Here is a 27,274-nt window from a genome sequence, read left to right as displayed (position 1 = left end):
AGTGGCCACTTAACTTGTTCTTTCTTTCTTTTGATTAAGTGCCAAGTTTAGAAACAGATGGAAAAATTGATGTCTTCTGGTATCCAGAGAATTAAAAGGTTTTTACTGAGCAGGCCGTTTATAACAGGACATATTAAAATGCCAACACGTTCTGGCTGAAGACACAGCCTGCATCAGGCCACAGCCCACAGGACAACCTCGCCCTCTCTAAACTGACATTTGGCCCTCCAAAAACTCACATCGGCCAACCTCTGACAATGACATTTTACTTTACATACGCCCACACAACTACACAACTATACACAGCTATACGAGAAAAAGGCTCGACACGTAAGCGTTTCCCCATGGAAAACAACAGAGGAAAGGAGGGGGGGGGGGAAACAACCTCGTATTCAAAATTTCCAAACTCCCTTTAGGCAGTCAAGTTGAAAAGCTAATTAAGCAGCAGGCTACCGTGACTCGTGCACATCATCAACCGGATAACCACCCTCGTAAACAGTGCGATCACTTCCGCCGCTCTCGAACACTGAAAGGAGAAAATTGTGTTTTTATGACCCATAAACAAGAGGGGGCAATAGACTGTTGCTTTTTCTCCAAGTGCAATAAAAGATCCCAAGTAATTGTCTCCATAGGGGTTAATGACATTGAACGTCATTTTAATTTACTTTATAGCCGCCGGCTCCACAGACTGTTGGTCATTTAGATGTTTTGCATATTATTATTATTATTATTATTATTATTACATTTAATTTCAGAAATTAAAAAAACAAAAACAAATCCAGCTGTCCTACCTGGCGGTATAAGGCATCTCTTCTGAGAAACAGATAGAAAACCGACTGATAAAACACGCGGACGCAAGGCGAAACAGCCGTCGACACACTTCTGCACCAGGGCCTCGTATATTCCTGATAAATATTTATTAAGTGACTGGTTTAGAAAAAGCAGCACGGTGGCACAGCGGTTAGTGTGGTCACCGCACAGCAAGAGTGGTCCTGGGTTCGAGCCCCGGGGTAGTCCAGCCTTGGGGGTCGTCCCGGGTCGTCCTCTGTGTGGAGTTTGCATGTTCTCCCCGTGTCTGCATGGGTTTCCTCCGGGGGCTCTGGTTTCCTCCCACAGTCCAAAGACATGTAGGTCAGGTGAATCGGCCGTACTAGATTGTCCCTATAGGTGTGTGTGTGTGTGGGCCCCGTGATGGCCCTGTGATGGCCTGGCGTCCTGTCCAGGGTGTCTCCCTGCTTACCGCCCAGTGGCTGCTGGGATAGGCTCCAGCATCCCCATGACCCTGAGAGCAGGACAAGCGGTTTGGATAATGGATGGATGGTTTAGAAGAGTCCATACTAAAGACTCTTAACTAACAAGGCAAGCCATCAACACCCAATAGCCAACACTTCTTTAAATACAAACAAATGAAGTAGTGAAATAGTCGTTTAGGGAGGACGTCTGGTTGCTTTTTTGGGTGATCAAGGTAAATATCTGAGTGTAGCGGCTCGGGCATTTTTAGGTCCTTTTTGGATATGTCCAAGTTCCAATAAAGACGTTTTAATTACACGGAGTGCCTTGGTCAGAGAGATTTGTTCTCTTTTTCCCATCTGAAACTACTAACCTTGGACCAAAGAGCACCCAACAAAAATACATTACTTAACTACAGAGAGGACTGAGCACGCCACTGACTCCAAACACAAATATCTGAGTGTGTTTTGTTGGTGATGTTGAGTGAAAAGTAGAAAAAGATAGACCTCTTGATATAGACCAGTATGACCCAGTGGTAAGCACTGTTGACTCACAGCAAGAAGGTCCTGGGTTCGAACCCCAGGCCGCCCCAGGTCCTTTCTGTGTGGCGTCTGCATGTTCTCCCCGTGCCTGTGTGGGTTTCCTGCGGGTGCGCCGGTTTCCTCCCACAGTCCAAAGACATGCATGTTAGGGCTGATACTCCTGCCTGTGCCCCTGAGCAAGGCGATGGAAAGAAGAACTGGAGTTGGTCCCCGGGCGCTGCAGCTGCCCACTGCTCCTATACAATAGGATGGATTACATGCAGAGAACAAATTCATTGTAGGAACACAACGTGGAGTAAAATGGCTTTCATAAACCTCGATAAAAATGGCCGAATTACCAGGCCATACACAAACCCACTCACAGATCATTAGTCAAAATTTGATTTGATTTATATTATTTTCTATTCATTTTCTGTTGTATGTAATTACAAATAAAAGACTGCGTTAATGTTGACAAGCGATGTTAATATAAAATGGAAAAGTATTTTCAGTCTAACTGCTAATTAAACGGACAGGGGAAAAACCTGGTGAAGACTCACCCGATGAACCGAGCGTCGACAGGAGACGGTGATGAGACACGGCGCTGCTGGCGATACCGTGGTTTATGGGCCACGCCACTCACACGCCTAACGTCTGGCTAGCAGAAGACAGGAGAGGTGGAAGGAGGAGGAGTGACGGACACCGCGATGGGAGGGACGAGAGACAGACGTGTCCAAGAGCGGCGAGTCGTTGATGAAAAGAATCACAGTGAAGAGAAAGGCCAGCTCCAGTCCAGCAGTGCCAGCGAGAGGTGGAGGTGAAGAGGAGTGCTGAGAGAGAAACGAGAGTAGAAGAAGAAGAAGGAGATGATGATGATGATGATGATTGGTGCTAGAATGCATCGTCCGGATGGAGGTGGGAGGGAACTCTGCTGCAGGTCATCAAATGCTCACAGCGGAATCAACCAATCTTATGATTGGGTAGGGGCTTGGGTAGGGACCAGTTCGGTTAAGGAACAGCGGGAAGGAGTAGATTGACGTTAGACGCAGCTCGGACCTTGGGCCCTCACGCGCGTTCGCTCATCCGGGGGGGGGGGGCAGTCCTGAGCCTGCGGCCTCGCTCCTTAGACGCAGAAGAAGAAGAAGAAGAAGAAGAAGAAGAAGAAGAAGAAGAAGAAGAAGAAGAAGAAGAAGAAAGCACGTTGTGTGCTTTGGTAGAAAAAAAAAGACAAAAACAAGTGAGAAAGGAAAAAGTCAACACAGCCAAGTACATCACGACTGAAAACAAGAGTAAATGATGGGGGGGGGGGGAAACAAGACCAGGTCAAGACCCAGTCTATGGTCAGTGTTCAAAGTGAACATCTGCAATGTTCTGTGGGGCGGGTGCCTGTCCAGCAGTTAGTGTGTTTCTAGACACTCTACCATACCAGTACCCTGTACGTCTGGTCTGCCCAGCTTTTCCTGAAGGGGCTCTTGGAAACACAGCATCCTTCCTTCCTCAGGTAACGTGAGCTGTGCAGCAGATTCAGGTGACTCCTTCTCCCTCCCTCCCTCCCTCCCTCCCTCCCTCCCGGAAGTTGTGACGTTAATGAGACAGGCTGCTACGATAATAGCGATTTTCCCGTTTCTCCGGTCCACTGATTCTGTGCCGATATAGCCACATAATGCATCAGATGGTATTTCTGTAAACTGAAAGTTCAATTCTACCCTTCAAAGATTAGGGCTGCTCTGATTATCCAGTCTATTTTGTATCACCAGAGCTGTATACTCTCTCTCTCTCTCTCTCTCTCTCTCTCTCTCTCTCTCTCTCTCTCTCTCTCTCCATTTATTTTGATGTCTGTTCCCCCAGTCTGCGGGTGACATGAACATGCCAGTTGTTTAATTCGGTTAAGAGATGAATACAAATACTGCACAGTATCTACACTTGTTAATCAGTCTCCCATTACTTCCAAGCAGAAGCGCTGCTTGTGCTATTGCTGACGTTGCACTGTCCTCTCATCTTTGTTTCTGCAATCTCTGCAAATCAACAAGGCATCATTTTCTTACTGCACCAGTCATAGGTCCTGACATCACCCCCAAATCTCAAAACACATTGGCTTATCCTCCATCCATCCATTATCCGAACTGCTTATCCTGCATTCAGGGTCGCGGGGATGCTGGAGCCTATCCCAGCGGTCATTGGGTGGCAGGCAGGGAGACACCCTGGCCAGGCCGCTAGGCCATCACACAGGGCCAACACACACACACACACACACAGAGGGGCAATTTAGTACAGCGATCCACCTGACCTACAGGTCTTTGGACTGTGGGAGGAAACCGGAGCTCCCGGAGGAAACCCACGCAGACACGGGGAGAACATGCAACCTCCAGAGGACGACCCGGGACGACCCCCTAAGGTTGGACTACCCCGGAGCTCGAACCCAGGACCTTCTTGCTGTGAGGCGACCGCGCTAACCACTGCGCCACCATGCCGCCTCATTGGCTTATCATAATAATCATAATTATTTTTGCTGTTCTTATTTAATCTGAGCAATAAAGTGCAGCACACTTGTCTTGCAAGCTCCTGTACTGACTCGTATAAATAGGCCTACATAATGAGTGATGCCATTGCTGCCTGTCAGAGTAAATCATTTGTCCGTGTATAATAATGTGTATCACCAAGACTACAACCTGAGACAGTCTGTCACAACCTCGTATCCAACAAATAGCCTGGAAGGATGTCTAATGTCAAAGTGAATATGTTCATATGTTAGCTGAAGAGGCACTTCAGCCTGATATCTAACATTGTCTCATCCGAGTCCAGCACATTGCCAAACTGTATGAGTTATAGCTTTCATAAAGTCAGCTTATTATTATTATTATTATTATTATTCTTTCTTTCATGTTTCCTGTTTTACATCCTGTAGAGCCGGGTCCAAACTATGGACCTGAGGCACTATAGGGCAGATGTCACTTGATTGACAGTACTCGTCGTAATATGTGGGCTGTTCCGAGTGAGTGCGCCTGATTACCATTTGGGCTGCTTTAACTGTGCCTCTTCCTCGTGCCTCCCGGTGCTCAGCTGACCAATTGTGTAACTTCAGTGACGCTATTGGTCACCTGATCCAGCGGCCCAATCATGTCAGACATGATCAGTCAGTCAGTCAGTCAGTCAGTCAGTCAGTCAGTCAGTCAGCCAGTCAGTCAGTCAGCGACATTCGCGTCTGTAGGGCTGGCCTGCTGGTCTGGTCCAGCCAAAAAAGAAAAGATGGGAGAAGATGAGAGAAGAAAAGAAAAGTCACGGGAGAGAAGTTGAGAGAAAATAAAAGAGAAAAGAGAAGAAAATGATAAGAGAGGGTGAGAGAGGAGAAAAGATGACAAGAAAAGAAGAGAGGAGCAAAGAAAAGATGAAAAAAAGAGCAAAGAAAGGCGAATAGGGAAGAGAAGAATGGGAAAGGAACGTGAGAGAGGAGAGCAGCGAAGAAAGAAAAGAATAACAGTTAAGATGAGGAGAAGAGAAGAGATCTGTCCCTGTTAGGTCATCACGTGTCTACAGTAAACATCAGAGAAGAAGAAGAAGAGGAATATTCCTCTTCATCGCACGCTTGGCCGGGAGAGGATCAGATGAGGCGAACATGAATATATTCACAAACAACGCGAAGCAACTTCAAACCACACCAACGTAAATTAGGGAAACCAAACATCACATTATTTTTGACTGAGCACCTCCATATTGATGACGAGGTGATATTTAGTGGATGACTGCTGGTTCTTTCATCAAATATTTACACAACAGAAAATCATTAGTAATGTGGGTGTGATGACCAAGCAGGTACAGATTCATTGTTCATGTTGCAGCGGCTGTTTTGAGCTATGCGGAAATTTCAAAAGAATGTATATATACATATACATATACATATATATATATACACACACATACATATATACACATACATATATACACATACACATATATACATACATATATATACATACATATATACATATTTGATGGATGAGAGAGATGAGAAGAAAAACAAGACAAAATGACACAAAATAAATAAAAGAGTCTAAGCAGTCAAGTGTAATGGCCACAATTGACACAACTCCATCCTGCGGGGCACCGATAAGGCTGTCTGCACACAGGCTAAAAATGTGAACGTATAAAAGCAAGGGAGGAGAGAGAGGAAGCAGAGATGCAGAAGGAATGGGAAAGGGGGATACTTGAGGGAAAAAAAACAAGAAAAGTATGACACAAACGAGGAAACAAGTTAGAATGAAGATGGAGCTAGAGAAAGGAGGGAAAAATCACAAATGAGTAGGAATACGGCAGAGGGGACAGGGTGGAAGATAAAGGCTAGAGGAGAAGTGAGGGGGGGGGAGACAAAAAATGTCAGCAAATGTCAAGGAAAAGAGAAGGGAACAGATTTAGAATTACCGTCTCCAAAAGAGAACTCAGGGAAAAGGGGGATTAAAGAAAAGGGAAAAATAAACCACCCATCTCTCTCCCATTACTTATCTCGGTCTCTGAGTCGCCTGGGACTCTCACCTGAGTTAGTTCCTTATACATCGTTTCAGAGGGTGGGGGGGTGTAAGGACCAAAGGAGAGGTGAAGGGGGTGGTTGAAACAATAAGGTGTAGAGAAAAGCCGGCCACCTGTACAGACCACCCCAACCCCCCTCGCTCACCCGGTCCCATGTGACCTTCATCTGGATTAGTGCCGAAGGTAATTGACAGGACCACTAATCCAACTGGTGGGGGGGAGGGTGGGTAATCTGGGATTTAACACTCAATAATAGGCCTATCAGAACAAAGTCAGTGCTGTTCGACTTATTGGGGGGTGGGGGTGGGGGTGGGGTCTACTGGTGATACACAAGAGGTAGTCCCGGGTTACGAACGAGTTCCGTTTTTAAGTCGAATCTGTATGTAAGGCTGAACAGTTACGTACAGTTCACATCTAGCGTCGATTAGTCACGTGTTTGTCTTAGTAAATAGGATACATTGTAACGTACACGAATAAGTAGACACGTTAGCCCTTGGCTAATGGATTGGACCCTTTAGTCGACTGGTTAACGTTGTCGTCCACGGCGCAGGAGATATGGGTTCGTGTCCCGGCGGTGGCGGTGCTCCCGAGTGCCCCCACCCCCAAATTGCAGGTGGGGACGGGGTTGTTTCAGGTGGGGATGGGGTGTTGTAGGTGTGGACGGGGTTGTTGTAGGTGGGGGGATGGGGACATTGCAGGTGGGGATGGGGGTGTTGAAGATGGGGACAGGGGCGTTGTAAGTGGGGACAGGGTAGTTGTAGCTGGAGATGAGGGTGTTGTATATGGGGATTGGATTGGGTTGTTGTAGGTGGGGGGATGGGGACATTGCAGGTGGGGATGGGGTGTTGTAGGTGGGGACGAGGTTGTTGTAGGTGGGGGGATGGGGACATTGCAGGTGGGGATGGGGTGTTGTAGGTGGGGACGGGGTTGTTGTAGGTGGGGGGATGGGGACATTGCAGGTGGGGATGGGGTGTTGTAGGTGGGGACGGGGTTGTTGTAGGTGGGGGGATGGGGACATTGCAGGTGGGGATGGGGTGTTGTAGGTGAGGACGGGGTTGTTGTAGGTGAGGGGATGGGGACATTGCAGGTGGGGATGGGGTGTTGTAGGTGGGGACGGGGTTGTTGTAGGTGGGGGGATGGGGACATTGCAGGTGGGGATGGGGGTGTTGAAGATGGGGACGGGGGCGTTGTAAGTGGGGACGGGGTTGTTGTAGGTGGGGGATGGGGGTGTTGTAGGTGGGGACGGGGTTGTTGTAGGTGGGGGGATGGGGGTGTTGTATATTGGGTTGTTGTAGGTGGGGGGATGGGGGTGTTGTAGGTGGGGACGGGGTTGTTGTAGGTGGGAGGATGGGGGATGGGGGATGGGGGTGTTGTACATGGGGATTGGGTTGTTGTAGGTGGGGGGATGGGGACATTGGAGGTGGGGATGGTGGTGTTGTAGGTGGGGACGGGGTTATTGTAGGTGGGGGGATGGGGGTGTTGTAGGTGGGCACAGGGGCGTTGTAGGTGGGGGGATGGGGGTGTTGTAGGTGGGCACGGGGGCGTTGTAGGTGGGGGGACGGGGTTGTTGTAGGTGGGGGGACGGGGGCGTTGTAGGTGGGGGGACGGGGGCGTTGTAGGTGGGGGGACGGGGTTGTTGTAGGTGGGGGGACGGGGGCGTTGTAGGTGGGGGGACGGGGGTGTTATAGGTGGGGGGACGGGGTTGTTGTAGGTGGGGGGACGGGGGCGTTGTAGGTGGGGGGACGGGGTTGTTGTAGGTGGGGGGACGGGGGCGTTGTAGGTGGGGGGACGGGGGTGTTGTAGGTGGGGACGGGGGCGTTGTAGGTGGAGAAGGGGGTGGGGCCGGGGCGTTCAAAGTGTGGCCCTGATGTGTTTGTGTGGAAATCAACACATTACAAATGAAAGTCAGTTTGTTTATCCAGCATGTTTACAACCAACACACACGCAGCAACGTGCTGCACAACTCAAACATACAAATGAGTGAACAAATAAGATTAAAAGTCCAAACAGCAGCCACGAAGAGACACGACATACACGATAACACACACACACACACACACACACACACACACACACACAGCCGGACACATAATTAGCATCAGCTGACTTCCGCAGGAGGAGAGTTTTAATTGATTTAAAGAAACGTGGTAAATAAAGTGAGACAGAAACAAGTTCAGCTTGTTTTGTTTGTCAGATGCAACAACACGGCGTGGCAGCATTGCTGCTGGGACACGCTGAGGCATCAGCTCACCAAAGCTACTGAACATGACAACACGGATTAAGTTACAACCAACACATCTAAAAATGAACAAAAAAACAAAACAAAACGATAAAATGACAGTATGTACAGTCCAGCAGGAGAAACTCATAACTTGAGCCAAAATAACTAAATATAGTAGACTGGAAGTAAGCCAACAACTCACAGGTGACAGTATGTTACATGTACACGTACATGTACGTGTACATGTAGGGGTGACAGTGTGTTACATGTATGTGTACATGTATATGTATACAGACATGTAGGGGTGACAATATGTTACATGCACATGTACATGTATACAGACATGTAGGGGTGACCGTGTGTTACATGTACGTGTACATGTATGTGTACATGTATATGTATGCAACATGTAGGGGTGACCGTGTGTTACATGTACGTGTACATGTATGTGTATATGTATATGTATACAGACATGTAGGGGTGACAGTATGTACAGTCCAGCAGGAGAAATTAATAACTAGAGCCAAAATAACTAAATATAGTAGACTGAAAGTAAGCCAAAAACTCACAGCTGACAGTATGTTACATGTACACGTACATGTACATGTAGGGGTGACAGTGTGTTACATGTATGTGTACATGTATACAGACATTTAGGGGTGACAGTATGTTACATATACGTGTACATGTACGTGTACACAGACATGTAGGGGTGACAGTATGTTACATGTATGTGTACATGTATACAGACATGTAGGGGTGACAGTATGTTACATGTATGTGTACATGTATACAGACATGTAGGGGTGACAGTATGTTACATGTACATGTACACCTACATGTAAGGGTGACCGTGTGTTACATGTATGTGTACATGTATACAGACATGTAGGGGTGACAGTATGTTACATGTACATGTACATGTACACCTACATGTAAGGGTGACAGTATGTTACATGTATGTGTACACCTACATGTAGGGGTGACCGTGTGTTACATGTATGTGTACATGTATACAGACGTGTAGGGGTGACAGTATGTTACATGTACGTGTACATGTATACAGAAATGTAGGGGTGACAGTGTGTTAAATGTATGTGTACATGCACGTGTGCACAGACATGTAGAGGTGACAGTATGATACATATATGTGTACATGTACGTGTACATGTACATGTAGGGGTGACAGTGTGTTACATTTACATGTACACAGACATGTAGGGGTGACAGTATGTTACATGTACGTGTACATGTATGTGACATGTAGGGGTGACAGTGTTATATGTGCGTGTACATGTATGTGATATGTATGGGTGACAGTATGTTGCATATATGTGACATGTAGGGGTGACAGTATGTTGCATATATGTGACATGTAGGGGTGACAGTATGTTACATGTACGTGTAGAGAGCAGGAGTGCTACGGTGGAATGTGAACTGTGCAGAATAAAGCGAGTGTGCATTTTGAGAGAGAGAGAGAAGGGGGGGATGGGGGGTAGAGAGAGAGGGGGCAGAGGGAGGCAGAGAGAGATGGGGTAAAGGGGGCAGAGGGGGGTCGAGAGAGAGGGGTGCACAGAGGGGGCAAAGAGAGAGGGGGAAGAGGGGGGGCAGGGGATAGAGAGAGAGGGGTGCACAGAGGGGGTAAAGAGAGAGGGGAAGAGGGGGGGCAGGGGATAGAGAGAGAGGGGTGCACAGAGGGGGTAAAGAGAGAGGGGGAAGAGGGGGGGCAGGGGATAGAGAGAGAGGGGTGCACAGAGGGGGTAAAGAGAGAGGGGAAGAGGGGGGGCAGGAGATAGAGAGAGAGGGGGGGGGGACAGATGTGTGTGCTCGAGTGTCCAGAGTCTGTGTTCAAGTCTTAGAAAAGCACCAACAGAATTAAATCACATGATCACGTGTTTCTTCTTCTTCGCTGCTCCGTCTTTAAACATGAAACCCGTTTCATTTACACACATCTGATGAAAACATTAGTGAAATTTGATTTTCTTGAAATTTATTAGAAAGTTGGATGGAAACACACAATATGTACATTGTGATTTCTATGTGTGCGTGTGTGTGTGTGTGTGTGTGTGTGTGTGTTGGGGGGGGGCGGGTGGTTTGCTTTGTGACACCCATGCGTCCACCGTTGTCACACATCTCGGTTCTACAGGACGACCGCCACTGACAGCCTACAGCGGGGTTGGTGGCTTTTAATTTGACAACCACACGCATGGAGACGACAGCTGATGGGCTTTTATTTTGACATCTGGAAACGTCAATCAACTTCTCATTCTAGTCAGCTAATGAACTGTCAGGTTATTGAGGTTTGAGGACAGGACAGCAGGAAGGTGTCACGAGATAAAGAAGCTTATGGGATCTGATCCCAAAGCGCACACGTATGTGTGTGTGTGTGCAGTGCGTGTGTGTGTGCGTGTGCATGCGTGTGTGTGTGCATGTGTGTGTGTGTGTGTGTGTGTGAAGTGACAAATATCCATCAGCTAGAAGCCCCTTGACAAGCTCATTGGAACAGGCTAAGACGATGGGTGTTGGCAGTTTACCGGAATATGGTGATTCCTGGAACAGGGATTTGTCCTGTAGGAGGGCAGAGACTACAGGAAGTGAGGGGAGAGACAAGAATCAAACAAAGGTAGACCGGCACAGAGGCCAAGGTACGCAGCAAGACCAACGTGAGACGGACACAACAGTGGAAAAAGATCCAGTGTTCACGGATGAGGTGTCCAAAAAGGAAAGACTCTTACCACAGTTACCAAAAACAAAAATGGATGAGACCTAAAAAGGCAACATCTATTATTCATCGCAGATTTTCAGTTTGAAGAGAGGCTGTGTGAGAAAAATGACTGCGCTTGTGCAGTCATTTTCAGCCCTGGTACCTTATATAATATAGCAAGTTCGAATGTCGGACTGCCCTCATTAGCTGGTGTTGGGTAAAGCACAGTCACCCAGCAGGCCTTCAGAGCTGGCGAGTTCTTCAGTTTATCATGAAAATGTGATATTGCGTGATACTGAGTGAATACAAATCATTTAAGAGTAAAGATTTAGATGGTAACAGCACAAATCTATTATGGGAGATATTGTCTGTGAAGGTTCTCATTCATCCAGGTCATGGTTATCCAAAGGAGTTGAATCAAGTGCAGCTAGACTTGGTATATATCCAAGAGGTGAAACGTCTTCACGGATATATACCAAGTCCAGTTGCACTTGATTCAACTCCTTTGGATATGGGAGATATTATGCTCCCAGGTGAACATCAAGTTGGCCAGTTCCACGTTTCCTAATCTAGACCCTGTTAATCCCAAACTGGAAAGGACTTTTCACCTGTGTGCACTGGGGTTGATTCATCCATGAACTCCAGCCTGCTTCTTTAAGCTGTATTTGTAAAAATATGCAGTGTTTATCTCACCTACTGCATGAAGTATCACATTATGAACACTGCAGCCTAGAAGTTATATTACACCAGTACATTTGGAATATAAACATTGCCTGCATATAAAGATTAGCTCTAGAGGGGCATCTGGGCACCCCTTAAGAGCATCTGGGGGTGCTCTTGAAGAGCATCTGGGTGCTCTCAGGGAGAATCTGGGCGCTCTCGAAGAGCATCTGGTCGCTCTTGAAGACCATCTGATCGGTCTTGGAGAGCACCCGGGTGCTCTTGAAGAGCATCTGGGCGCTCTTGAGGGGTATCTGGGGGCTCTTGAGGAGCATCTGGGGGCTCTTGAGGGGCATCTGGATGCTGGTGGTACGTCAGGTGCCTCAGAAACTGCTTTGTTGATTATTGTTGGCGTGCAATAGCAACAATGAAAGTGTGTCACGTTCCTATAACTCAAGTCTTGCTTTATGACCGTGAACTCTGAAAGAGAGGCGTCACAGTAAGGCATCAAGTTATAAAATTGAATTAAGCACATTGTGCTGTAACTGTGTAAAAACAGGGCAAAACAAAAAAGATGAACGTCAAATATATTCAATAAACAAAACGGAAATAGTTCCTCTGTGTCTCACTGAAGCATGACCTCTGATGTGATTGTTGGCCATATCTTGCATATATTGTGCAGCCTTATACGAGCAGAGGGGGCAGTGATGAAGTTGACTGCTGCTGCATTTTTCCATTTTGGGACTCTCGCCCTGCGATAACACACTTATGTGTCTCATTACATCAAAGAAAATAAGCATAGAAATAAAAGGCGTGAGAATTACGAAGGCATAAAATAAGCAATAGGCATTTAATTGCCTCGCTGTGTATACCGTATGTGCAGGCTCTGTGTAGACTCACTATGTGTAACTTGGGTAATGGCCATCAGCATCAACGATACACATTCAGGGCCGGCCAAACACAACAAGGCATACACTGAAGAAACAGAAAATCAACGATCAAATCGATCACATAACTGTACGTGTAGGCTTATTGCTCAGGTAGGCTAAATTGTCTAAATAAGATTCCCTTAAGGCTACGCTAACATCGGTGTCGTAGTTGGTTATATAAAAATGTACCACTGCACTGCTCTAACGTGAATATCACCAAGTACATTCTGCATGAGGACAGTCTCTCTTACTTCCATGTGGAGTCGCCAGCCGTTTCATTTCACCTGACAGTGAGGAGTTTCGCCAGGGGGACGTCGCGCGTGGGAGGATCACGCTATTCCCCCCAGTCCCCCCCCGAACAGGTGCCCCGGCCGACCAGAGGAGGCGCTAGTGCAGCAACCAGGACACATACCCACATCCGGCTTCCCACCCGCAGACACGGCCAATTGTGTCTGTAGGGACACCCGACCAAGCCGGAGGTAACACGGGGATTCGAACCGGCGATCCCCGTGTTGGTAGGCAACGGAATAGACCGCTACGCTACCCGGACGCCCTCCATGGGTTGTATTTTTATCTATGTAGGTTAGGTTCGATTAAGATGCACTTTTGTTTGATACCTTCGACGTGACCCTCAGTTGAACTTGAAGGAGATGGGAAGGGGGGGGGGTTTAGTGGAAATGGGAAGTGAGTGCTGCTCAATGTGGGTGGAGTTAAAGTTTGACCCCGCCCACATTGTGCACCGCCCCAATCTGCAGACTGCAGTCAGGGGCTTCTCGTAGAATTAGTGGGTGTTGAGGAGGCAGTACTGGTGGGGTAATGTGGTGGTGGTGGTGTTTGTATGTGTGGGTGGGTGGAGGGGGGGTGATGGTGGTGGTGATTGGAATTGGATTTGTAGTGGGTGAAAGTCCAATCATAAATAGAACATGACATGGATTAAATGATTAAGAAAGACAGAGGACCAAAATAATACAGTCTCAACAAGGCTGAGCATCAAGCTTTGACAGAATTAAAGAACAGTCCAGAAATCACCATCAGAGCTGCAGACAAGGTAGGGGGCACTGTGATTATGGATGCCAACTATTACCGGGCCAAGATGTTTATGCATATGGAAGACACAGAATCCTACGAGGGGCTCAAAATCAACCCAGTGAAGGATATTAAAAACGAGGTAAACCTATAATTTGTAGGCCGTGAAGTAATTGCTATGAAATTACGCAGTAATGTGAAGAAACCACCCAACTGTCTTACCCTGTATGTGGGCTATACCACTCACTATATGAACTAATGCCCACATAATTACCGACCAAACATCTTTACCTTGCTTTAATTTTACTCTATAATTACCCAATACATCCTGGTAATTCTACGACTACAACTTGTCATCATATTAATTTTACTGACTTTACTTTAGTGTTATTTCTTAGCAATTTCTTCACAATTACTATGCAATTAATGGCATGTAAATTACAGGGTTTCTAAAAAGGAAACTGACAGTCTTCTCAAACATGCCATGAAATGCAACTGGATATCACAAAAAGAGATTGACTTCCTCTCAGAACAGAACCCAAGGACTCCAAGCTATCTATCTATCTATCTATCTATCTATCTATCTATCTATCTATCTATCTATCTATCTATCTATCTATCTATCTGTCTTGGATGTTACTAACAAGTAAAGGTAGTTGGCCATATTTTTATTTATTTTGGCTTTTTCCCCGTTTTTCTCCCCGGTTGTATTTGGCCAATTACCCCACTCTTTCGAGCCTCCTCCGATAAATGTGGAGTCGTCAAGCCGCTTCTTTTCACCTGACATTGAGGAGTTTCGCCAGGGGGACGTAGCACGTGGGAGGATCACTCTATTCCCCCCCAGGAGGCGCTAGTGCAGCGACTAGGAAACATATCCACATCCGGCTTCCCACCCGCAAACACGGCCAATTGTGTCTGTAGGGACGCCCGACCAAGCCGGAGGTAACACGGGGATGTGAACTGGCTACCGCTACACTACCCGGGCGCCCGTTGTTGGCAATATTTAACAATTTATTAATTCTTTGATACGTGATTAGTTTTTTTGACAAGTCATTTTAATTTATAAAAATAACAATATATATTTTGTCCTAAAACCATTGTGGTGTCTGGTATTTGTTGTCCATATTTTTACTGTAGAATGAGGCATTACTGGTGGAGTAATGTGGTGGTGGTGGTGTGTGTGTGGGTGAGGGGGTTGGTGTTGGGGGCACCAAATCCTAATCTCACCTAGGGCACCAAACTCGCTAGGGCCGGCCTTGCACTTTCTGCTCAACAACTGAAAACATGAGAGAGAAATGCCCTGAGTCCTTAAGACAGTTTTCTGTGTGCTTTCTGTCCTTTAACACCCCTACAGGTCTGGGTGGGAAGGGCATTCCTTCTATTTTTGCCACCACTTGTATACATAATTGCATTATGGGGGGGGGGGGAGACTTCCAGAATGGGCACATCCCTGTCTTACTCATATTCAGTATATAATTGATATCATTCCAGCTTGGTCGGGGCGTCCCTACAGACACAACTGGCCGTGTCTGCGGGTGGGAATCCGGATGTGGGTATGTGTCCTGGTCGCTGCACTAGCGCCACCTCTGGTCGGCCGGGGCGCCTGTTCGGGGTGGGGGAGGGGGAACTGGGGGGAATAACGTGATCCTCCCATGCGCTACGTCCCCGTGGTGAAACTCCACACTGCCAGGTGAAAAGAAGCGGCTGGCGACTCCACATGTATCTGAGGAGGCGTGTGGTAGTCTGCAGCCCTCCCCGGATAGGCAGAGAGGGTGGAGCAGCGACCAGGACGGCTCAGAAGAGTGGGGTAATTGGCCAAGTACAATTAGGGAGAAAAAAAGGGGGGGGGGGGTCCAAAGGAGTGAGGGACAGAAAGAGAAAGCGAGGGAGAGACTGTGTGTGGGTAAAAGAGGGAAGGAAGCAGCGGGAGGAGCAAACAAAGCAGAGTAAAAGGGGCCTGAGTGAAGTAAAGAAGGAGTGAATGAGACAGATACAGACAGAGTGACAGAAACACCGGACGTCACAGCAAGACAGAGGGGCCGGCGGGCCGATATAAGAGACAGTACTTTGCTCCGTTTCCACACAGTATTGGAATTCATCCCTGTCCACTCCCTCCCCGGGGGAGGGGAATTAACAACCTGTCTGTTCATTTAGTGTCCCTCCAACTCCTTACAGCGCCTGCTCCGAATCTTAACAAGGGGAAAAAAAACCTGGAAGGCAGAGAGAGAGAGAGAGAGAGAGAGAGAGAGAGAGAGAGAGAGAGAGAGAGAGAGAGGGGGGGGGGGGGGGGGGGAGAGAACCGGAACAAATAATGTCAAGATGGCTTGGCTCAACTTTCCCCCAAGTAAATCAGCTAAAGACATCTCAATGTTTAAAGCACCTGAATGCATTTCCATTGCAAAGAACTGCCCCCCTTTTGGTACCTTCCATCCCTGGTGAATTTAGGATAAGAGCTCAACCATGGAGATCCAGACCCTGCACACCTTTGTAGCTGCTTGTTTACATGGCTTCTGTAAGTTGGGGCTTTTCTTGGGGAGAATTACTACGATAGGACACCGTTTTTAACTCCTTTACCACAGCAGCCAAAAAGAGAGGTTGTGTTGTCATGTCTAGTAGGGGCGTAAAATATATCGATACACTCGAGTATGGCGATATTATCGTCTGGGATACTGTATCGATTCTCAAAACCACTGTATCGATTTTTAATTGTTTACACGTAAAGGTTTGTGACAAACATGTGTTGTGTGTAACCCCACGACCGCTAGATAACAAGGTTGTAACCTATCTTCAGCCATTTGACTCTTCCACTCCAACCCAACAATGTAAACTCAGACAGGAAGTAGCGTAAGCACACAGAACACAGGCCTGTGAAACCGCGATATATCGCCTTTCTTACAGCATCACAATATATCGCGATATATTGAGTCGTAACCCCTGTATCGCCATACGTATCGTATCGCCAGTACACAGTCCTGATGTCTAACCAGGCGCGGATCTATGGGGTGGCAACAGGGGTGGCAGCTGCCACCCCATTTATAAATCAGATGTTTTTAAAGTATATTTTATGTACATGCATGGTGAAGGTCAATGAGACCCGCACCAAACTCATCTCAAACAGTAGAGAACAAAATACATTCGATGAAATCCGAGTTTTGAATAATAATACGTTTAGAATAATGTCCATTGACCCCCCCCCCCTCCTTGAACCTCATGCCACCCCTTTGCCACCCCAGGAAAGCATCTCTAGATCCGCCACTGGTGTCTAACGAGCAGATCACATCCCTGAATATGTGTTTGGGCTCTAACGTGTCAGTGTGGTAGATTTCTGACAGTATTCTGCAAGGCTTAACATATGCTTTCATTCAGCCTTCTTGTCTTCCAAGTTTTCAGCCGCTATAAAAAGTAAAAGAAAAACAAGGAAAACCCTTTTCTTTCCCGTAGACAGTCGGTGAAAGTGGATTTAAGGGTCCCGTGACGTCTTCCTCATCTTCTGCAGGCCTGAAAACTGAGGATACCTTACATTTTTTTGCGTTATCGTGTACTTTTCTATATTGTGTGTATAATGTATGAATTCATGTGTTGGTCTGTTTTTATTTTTGTTTTTTTTTGGGGGGGGGTTGTCCTTTGTGTTAAGACAAAACCACAGCACAAGAATGTCACTGTGTTCTAATACACCTGACAATAAAGTTGAACGTGACCCCCGATAGACCCCGAAACCAAATGAAGGCATTCAGGAATCGATACGATGCTGCCCATACTTCATCTATGTTACATATTTAGAAACGTACGTACACATGGGACGGCGTGTTCATCGACCCGCTGGGACTCGGTGCAGACAGACCTCGTGTCTGCAGGTTTGGCTGGAGATCATCACATCCTCCACAACACGCGGTTTGGGACCTGCTCATTAGTCAGCCAGTCATTTCAGATTCAGGCTTCAGGCACGAACAAAACAAAAGGGACACATTACTGGTCAGACGGGATAAAATGAGATTCAATCTGTCAAAATCTACCTACAGATACGGTCTGTCCCTGGATTAAAAAAAAAACCTCCCAAAAAACGAATTTACTATGTAGAAACAGCCACACATTTTGGAGGGACAGCAACAAGATGCATGTAAAGGAGATTCACGCTGAAACGGTGGGTCGGCTGATCGACCGGTCAGTCAATACAACACAGATCAATTATAATTTTGGCAATCGATTAATGGTTTTAGAGCCTTTTCAAGTAAAATTGCCAAACTTTTTCCAGTTACAGCTTCGCAAATGCTAAGATTTGCTCCCCTTTCTCCAGTTCACGTCAAAATAAAGTGAATACTTCAGGGGGTTTAAAGACCCCACTCTGGGAACTTCTAATGGACATCTGTCATTGTTTTTCTACATTTTATAGACTAAAAATGTATTGACTAATCAAAACAATGATTGATAGATTGATAACATAATGATCAGATGCAGCTCTAAAGGAGATAAGGAAAAAAGAGAGATTTTTTTTGGGGGGGGGGGCAGTGTGACAGACATAGTGAGAAATACTCAGTGGGTTTCATCTCATTTTCCCACAAGACCCAGCCAACACACACACACACACACACAGCCATGTTGTCATATCGCAGAGATATTTGTTAAAACGTTGGTTTTGGGGCGTCCGGGTAGCGTGGTGGTCTATTCCGTTGCCTACCAACACGGGTACCCCGGTTCGAATCCCCGTGTTACCTCCGGCTTGGCCGGGCCTCCCTAGACACAATTGGCCGTGTCTGTGGGTGGGAAGCCGGGTGTGGGTATGTGTCCTGGTCGCTGCACTATAGCACCTCCTCTGGTCAGTCGAGGCGCCTGTTCGGGGTGAGGAGGAACTGGGGGGAATAGCGTGATCCTCCCAAGCGCTACGTCCCCCTGGTGAAACTCCTCCCTGTCAGGTGAAAAGAAGCGGCTGGTGACTCCACGTGTATGGGAGGAGGCATGTGGTAGTCTGCAGCCCTCCCCGGATCGGCAGAGGGGGGGGTGGAGCAGCGACTGGGACGACTCGGAAGAGTGGGGTAACTGGCCAGGTACAATTGGGGAGAAAAAGGGGAGGGGAGGGGGGGGGATGCTGTCTGAAGAACAGAAAAACGACAGTTTTTCCTCCATTGAGCAAAACCTCTTATGGCTTTGTGCAAGAGTACCGACTTGTGGTTTCTTTCTCTCTTCAAGAAATGAGAAATAGGAACTCTCAGTTCCGGACAGCAGCCACTCTTTCCCTTTTAAATTCCACTTTTCTGTAAATTATTCCTGGATTTTTTTTCTTTCTCTTCTTCTTCTTCCCACACGTGGCGGGAGGAAGACCCACCAAGATATGTGCCCCTTAATGAATTCAGGTAATTAGCAGCGAGGGTCACCGCCAGCAACACCAAAACTACATCAATCCGACAGATTTCTGCACTGTCTGCCGTCTCTCTCTCTCTCTCTCTCTCTCTCTCTCTCTCTCTCTCTCTCTCTCTCTCTCTCTCTCTCTCTCTCTCTCTCTCCCTCTCAAGTCTGCAGTACCAGCCGGTTCCACACGATCCCTAATTCCCACATTTATTCACACTGGACTACGCTAATAAACTAATAACGGAGGAACTGATTTCCTGAACACTTTCATCTGGCGTGACGAAACGCAGCTAATGTCAAAAGCTCGAGAAGTACCGAGGGGTGCCGACGTGGGGCTCCTTCCTTAATGTCAATTACTTTCTTCTTCACCCGTTTCTCGGGGCTGAGCGTGCCATCCCCGGCATCCGTGCACACATCGGTCCTTTCAGAGTCACGCACATCATTGTGGACCTGATGGATTCAGTCGTAGCGGGGCGAACCTCCGCCACATTTATGAGCAGTTCTGACACAGTTTGGGTGCTCACGAAAAAACTATCAAATGCTACCGACGAAACATGGATCTCATTGTAAGAATCAGTGGTTCACAGTTTTCCATAGGGAGGTTCTTTCTGTCTTGTTGCCACAGTCAGAACTCACAAAAGCAGGGCGGGTGACGCGGGTCCGGGTGGCGCGGCGGTCTATTCCGTCCCCAGATAGCATCCGGATGTGGGCCACTTCAGGCACTGATGCGGCACTGATGGCCTTCTTCTGACCCTGACAAAATGGATGTGAGCCTGAAGTGGCCCACATGTATAACAGCAAATATGGCCCAAATATGCCAAATCAAATGTGGGCCTCTTTTGGCAAAGATGCGGTGCTCTGGGCAACATGTGATCTGGATGTGACCCTGAAGTGGCCCCGTGTGGTAAATGGTGAATGTGGCCCAAATATCACAAAACAAATATGGGCCACCTTTCGCAAATATGTGGCACATGCGGCATTGCTATGGCTTGGTTCTGGCCCAGATCTGGCAAACAGGAGTGGACCGCTCAAGTGCCATCATTCCATGCGGCATGTAGGCCGGATGAAAGTGTCAGGTGTGGGACGGGTCTGGGCCACAGCAATTTTGCTATTTGGGTTGCTTACCAACACAGGGATCGGCGGTTCAAATCCCCACGTTACCTCCAGCTTGGTCGGGCGTCCCTAGACACAATTGGCTATGTCTGCAAGTGGGAAGCCGGATGTGGGTATGTGTCTGGGTCGCTGCACTAGCGCCTCCTCTGGTCGGTCGGGGCGCCTATTCCGGGGGGAGGGGAAACTGGGGGGGGGTAGCGGGATCCTCCCACGTGCTACGTCCCCCTGTCGACTTCATGTGTCGGGGGAAGCATGTGGTAGTTTGCAGCCCTCCCCGGATCGGCAGAGGGGGTGGAGCCAGCGACCGGGACGGTTCGGGGAATAGGGTGGCCAAATACAACTGTGGAGGAATCACAAGAGCAAGTGCAGTATGGCAGCACAGGCCAAAGAGGAAACATAATCTTCTTTCATGAAGAATCAACTCATGACGTCTTTTGCAGTTTGCCAGGAAACGAGCATCACTTGACGTCCAAGTCTGACGGCTGATCTGTCCGTTTTTGACAACCACTTTGCAATTCTATAGCAATACTATTGGCAGCCTTAGGGGTCAAGTTCACAAGTTCAATGCGTAGATGTTCAACACATAGATGTATTGAACATCTATGTGTTTAACACCTCCCCCCCCGGTCAGGTACACTCCATTAGAGCCAACGGCGCAGTCCCCACATCAACACCCGTGTCAACACCAACACGAGATCAATCTGAGCCGCCTCTGATAGTCTGGAGGACGTGACAGAAGCACTTATCCACACGCATGACTGAGTCTGCAACTCTGCAGGCGGCAAATGAAAAGAAAATGGGCCAAATTAGCACAACACCAAGTTAAACAAAGGCCTGCACCTTCTTGAAGCTCACGCTACGGATAAGTTGACTTATTGACGCGGATGCTTCACACAGCCAAGATCAAATGACAAAATTCTTCTCCTCCTCCTTCTTCCTCTTCCTCCTCCACCAGCATATTAAATTTCTCGGGGGTCACCACAGCGGAGTTTTGCCCTCCACAGTTTCTGTCTGACGCATCCCTCTCCCGCAGTCCAACCCTCCCCATGTCCTCCTCTACCTGGTCTCTCCACCTTTTCCCTGGTCTTCCTCTTTTCCCCTTGCCAGGTATTTCCGGGTCCAATACCTCCTTTCCTCTACGTCTCCTCTCTGTACACGTCCAAACCGTCTCAATCTTGTCTCTCTCACTTCTCATCCATTCCTCGGGTCTTTAATTATTTTTTCAATTAATACATTTATCTTTTTAAATGACAAAGAACAAACATACAAGACATTACAATAAGAATACAATAAACGTAACGTCGAACACAGGGGTGCAATCAATTCTTCAAATGTTAATATTCAAAAATATTAACAGTTCAAATTGCTTCTTTTTTTGTTTTTACATAAATCAACGGTCTTGATGTAGTTTTGCATGTCTATCAAGAAAACATTTAGTTTGGGGGGGGTTTTCCATTCCATTTCATCCTATGCACAAAGGAGACTGTCCTCCACCAAAAAACGACCCCGTAGGTCGTTTGGACAAGCAGCTTATTACGACCTACAGTTAGGTTTTAAGCTACTTCCTCGCGGTCCTCCGTAATTATAACACGTTGCTTTCCCTGCAACAATAAGTATCTCCTTTCACAAGCTATTGCGAGAACGAATATTAATAAAAGCAAAGTTCAGCGTCACATAGCGGTTATAATGTGCACGCTAGCTGACTTTCTAACTTTTGGCTAACGTTAAGTTAGCTCTTATAACGCTGTTCATAGGTAAACCTACTGCCAATAGCAATCTTAGTTATTATACTAGACGGCGAAACAACACAAAAACGCACTGACTACATTCTCTATTGTTCTCAAATTGTTTTAAAAACCCACAATACACCGAGGCGAAAAGTATGTGTGGCATATCTCCTGCCGCCGGTAGGGGGTGCTAATTTAGGAAACTCTCCTGTGGGTCGTATTAGAGGACAAACGACCTATGTGGTCGTATGGGTCGGAGGACTTGTTGGCACGAAGAATCTGCCAAGAATAATTCATAACAAACATCGTGTTGTGGTCTTTATCTATGGCAGCGGTCACCAACCCGATTCCTGGGGGGGCTACCGTCCTGCCGGTTTTCACTCCAACCCTAATTTAACACCTGATTCTACCGATTACCTACTTAACAAGACCTTGATTAATCGAATCGGGTGTGTTAAATTAGGGCTGGAGTGAAAACCAGGACGGTGGCTCTCCGGGAGCAGGGCTGGCGACCACTGATCTATGGGGTCAAACAGAAGCAGGATATCTTGCATCTGAAAGGCGAGACTGAAAGAGGTTTTCGTAAGGATAAAATTTGATAAATCAGCCCAAAATGTCTTGAATGCAGCTCTCACTTCTTCCATTTTTTCTAGTCGCTCCCAAGGACCAACACAGCACACAAAAACAAAAACAAAACGGAGCGCGGAGGTAAAATCCTACGAGTGGATTACGTTACCTTTGTTCATGTTTTGACAATGATTGTGATTCAATCAATGTAATTAATGCTGTTAGCTTAGCTACATATGCTAGCCGGCGAGTAAACCAATTTGACCCGGCGTAGATGACATCCACCTTCCCCAGTCATAAAGATGAGGATAAGAGCTCGTGCGACGGATAATTAGTCAAAACGCTGCATATGAAAAAAGAAGACCTCTCCGGTAACGACTTCAGCTTATTCATGTGCTGTTCATGATGAATGTCTTGTCACTTTGGCTTTTATGTAGCTGTGTGTCTTTGTGGCAACATATCGGGATAATAGACAAAAAAAAGAAGAGATTAACGGCCTTCACTAGCGCCCCCTCCCCCCCCAAAAAAGCACCAAAATCTGTGCAACAACAAAAAGAATTGGACTTTGTTTTTCCAAAAGAAGTGCAAATGCCAATCCCTGCACATACACTATACTTTATTTGGTAACACTTCAGAACTACACAAATGAAGCATTAGTTAAGTATTAGTAACTACTGAACTCGTCATTTGTAAAGCAAGACATGCACCAATGGTTAGTGTAATAGATGTTTTACAAATACTTATTAATACTGCAATTCATGATTAATTCATGTACAAATGCACACCTAACTAGTTTGTTAATCATGTACTTACACTTTCTACAGGCTCTTGTGATCCTTTAGACTTTTGTGAGTCTCAAGGTGCTGCTGGCTTTTCTGTCTCTGTGTAAATGCTTTGAAAGACATAGAAAGTCCTCACTTTAGATGAGCTCACACAAAATACTTCACTAACACTAGTAACTACCTGAATTAATCATGAATTGCAGTATTAATAAGTATTTATAAAACCTCTATTAACACCAACCACTGGTGCATGTCTTGCTCTACAAATGCTGAATTCAGTAGTTACTAATACTTAACTAATGCTTGATTTGTGTAGTTACTATAAAGTGTTACCCTTTATTCTTTTATTACTACACTTGCATGGCCACTGTGTGTTTGACATGATGTTGCATCATAGCCTGTTTGTCTGCAAGTGTGCTGCCTTGTTCACCCACTGTTATCCTTTTTTTCTTTTCCGTTTTTTCTTTTCCGTCTTTTCCGTCTAGCGGTACGTCCAGTCATGCATGTTTCATGAAGTGGGTTGAAGGGTCGGTTGGGGGGGTGTAACCCTCAGGCCTACATACAGTAAAAATCACCCTTGGTGCGACCCCTCTCTCTATTCAACAAATCACAGTTGTCTTGACATCTCCGGCCTACAACTCTGCCTTTATGGTGCAGCTTATGGTGGGTAAGAACAACCCCCCCAAGTTTCTCCCACGGCGCATGTGTAAGTGCCGCCGCGGGCTACGCGTGGCAAATTGTGGTCACTCACTCGCTCGTGGACCACCTGAGAGGGATGTCTGCCGTTGGCCCCTTTGAATTGCTGCAGCTATGCGTGCAGCACAGGTGCATCGTGGGTCTGGACGGTTTGGTGCTCATTTAATTCTCTTGACTCTGTTCTGACTAACGAGTGTGTGAAACATCACCGCTGAGATCACAGTTTTAACCACCTCACACTGCTCTTACATACCGGCATTGGATGTTGGATGCCACTTATTTTTCAAATTTTTAAATTTTATTTCTGATTTTTTCCCTTTTTCTCCCAATTTAGTGGCCAATCGATCCCTATTTTAATTCAAACACCCACCCTCGTACTGCGTGCATTCGCCAACTGCATCTCTCCGGCCGGCAGTCTCGAAGGAGACGCCTCGCCACTTCCGTGACAAGGCGACTCCAGGCCGAACCACTGCTTTTTCCGACACACCCAGAGACGCATTCATGTGACGAACACAAGCCGACTCCGCCCCCCTCCCGAAGACAGCGGTGCCAATATCGCTGCTTCGTCGAGTCCGGCCATAGTCGGATCTGACGAGACCGGGGCGTGAACCCCGGTCCCCAGTGGGCAACTGCATCGACACAAAGGCGATGCTTAGACCGCTACACCACCGCGGACTGGATGCCACTTATTTTAAACCTGATCCATGTACCAGCGAGCCTACAGTTAACATAGTTAACAACCAAAAAGGACCATTTGAGTACCAATGACTGACGTTCACATGAATTAAAAAAACACCCAAACAAGCCCACTCATCAGACGTTCAGCGAGCTTTAAAAGAGCTAAACATGGGGTGGGTTTAATTTAAATTCAATTACCCGCCGCTCGGCCCGCACTGCACCCTACCCCAATGCTCATCCCCGTGGGTGGTGGGTCCACGGGGTGGTGGCTCCATGTTGTTTTTTTGGGCTGGGCCGGGCCCCATGGACTAAGGCCCGGCCACCAGACACTCACCGGCAAGCTCTCTTCCCAGGTCTGGCTCCAGGAGGGGGTTTCCCTTTTTCTCAGGCGAGCTGCTGTAACTCTGCTGGTGTAACTTCATTGGAGTTTCTTGGGAATCGCTCTTAGTCTGGCCCCTCCCTTGGGACCAATTTGCCTTGGGAGACCCTACTAGGAGCTGTTGCCCCTGACAACACAGCTCCCAGGATTACCGGGACACCCAAACTCCTATACCATGTTAAGGTGGTGATTCTCGGAGGAGCACCTAATTAGGATGCCTCCCGGGCACCTTCCTTTGGAGGTTTTCTGGGCACGTTCAACTGGGAGGAGACCCCGGGGTAGACCCAGAACTCACTGGAGGGACGACATGTCCAATCTGGCCTGGGAACACCTTGGGATCCCCCTGGAGGAGCTGGAGGGCATTGCTGGGGAGAGGGACGTCTGGAGTGCCCTACTTAGCTTGCTGCCACTGCGACCCGACCCCGGAGAAGTGGCTGATGATGAGATGAGATGAGACGAGACGAGACGAGACGAGACTAGATGAGATGAGAGAAATTTAATTACACACAACATTTTGTCTCACATTACACTCAAAAGTCTTGACTCTTTGAGAACACAGTTGCTTCGTTATATCTCAAATGTAAATTATAGCATTCATCCTGTGAGAGGACACCAGACGAGCGGGAAGCAGTCACTTCACCACGGTTCCTGATTCCACCTCAAAACGTCTGTCGTCACCCACGCTGAGCGATCTGGACTCGGGGCTGCTGTGAACACCTTGTTTCACACCCGCAGCCACAAGAAATCGCTGATGAACAAAAAACTCACATAATGGGACTTTAAGCACTGTGAGGGGCTGTTTAATTGGTGATAACATTTACAGTAATCTGTTGCACACTACTAACGTGCGCGAGATTCCTAAATGGACTTCAAAATGGAGAACATGGACTACAAAATGTACAATATCTTGTTGTCTGCATATGTGATTATTGTCCAACCTCTAGTTACCAATTACCAGTCCCCCAGAGGGAATATTGCCAGAGGATTAAATCTTAAATCTCCCAAATTTGGGGAAAATTATAAAGTAAAATGAGGATGGGATGATTTTTTTTTTTTTTTTTTTGCTCCAGTATGTTAACGACCTTCCCTCCTTCTAAACATCAGGCAGCTCCGCCTCCCCACACGGTCTGCCGGCTGGAGCCGGCGACCCTCTGGTCACAGTGGTGTTTCTATGACAGTTTGGGCCGCCGGCACTCCGCAGGTTAAAACTGCGGACTGAGAAGGCAGAGCGACTGTTGCTGCTCACTGTAATGAGCCCGAAGTGCCGGATTATTCATCCTGCTAGACTTGTTCCACAAATCTCTCAGAGCCACACAATTAAATGGAGCATGTTTCCAGGGGATTACTTGCTCCTATTAACAAGCACTGAAACAAACACATGCACGTACATGCACATGTGCGCGCACACACACACACATGAGCACGCACCCAACACACACACACACACATGCTCTACACAAACAGTTCTGTTATCTTCCTCAACGAATATAAACACTGCTTGCAGCAGGTCAATACACACACGCACACACACACACACACACACACACACACACACCATCCAGGGACAACAACATTCAAAGGCAGGTGAAGGTGCAGACACAAGTGTGTGTGCTATTAACGCTGCAGTAAGCAGGTGTACACACACACACACGAGTACGCGCAAACAGCAGGCCACGCGCGCACACACACGTGCGCACACACACACACACACACACACACACACACACAGACAGACAGACAGGCATGCAGGTTTAACCAAGCTCAATGAGCTGAGAACATTAGCATGCATAATGAGGCCTGGTCATATCTGAATAATTGATGGGAGAAAATGGATTTGAGATCCATTGTAATTTCTCCTCTGGGCAAAATACCCACCTTCCCCAAACAAGACACCACTGAAAAATTTATACAGGAAGGGAGGCTGCCAGGGAGAGATGGGGGGAGAGAGAGTGTGTGTGTGTGTGTGTGTGTGTGTGTGTGTGTGTGTTGGGAGGCGTGAGCGAGACAGAATTAGCATACTCGCGTTTAGCGTTAATCATATGAATATTCAGATTTACCTGGAGCGCCTCGGAGTTGCCCTTCATGCTCCCCTCCTCTCTTCATTCACTCTGTCCGCACTCATCCGTCTCCCCCCTCCCCCACCGCTCCTCTCTGCCCTTCCCCACCCCCTGTCTGAT

Source organism: Lampris incognitus, chromosome 16 (assembly GCF_029633865.1).
Source record: "Lampris incognitus isolate fLamInc1 chromosome 16, fLamInc1.hap2, whole genome shotgun sequence".
Lineage (NCBI taxonomy): Eukaryota > Metazoa > Chordata > Actinopteri > Lampriformes > Lampridae > Lampris > Lampris incognitus.
The sequence above is the reverse complement of the archived record's forward strand: the minus strand, read 5'-3'. Positions refer to the sequence as shown.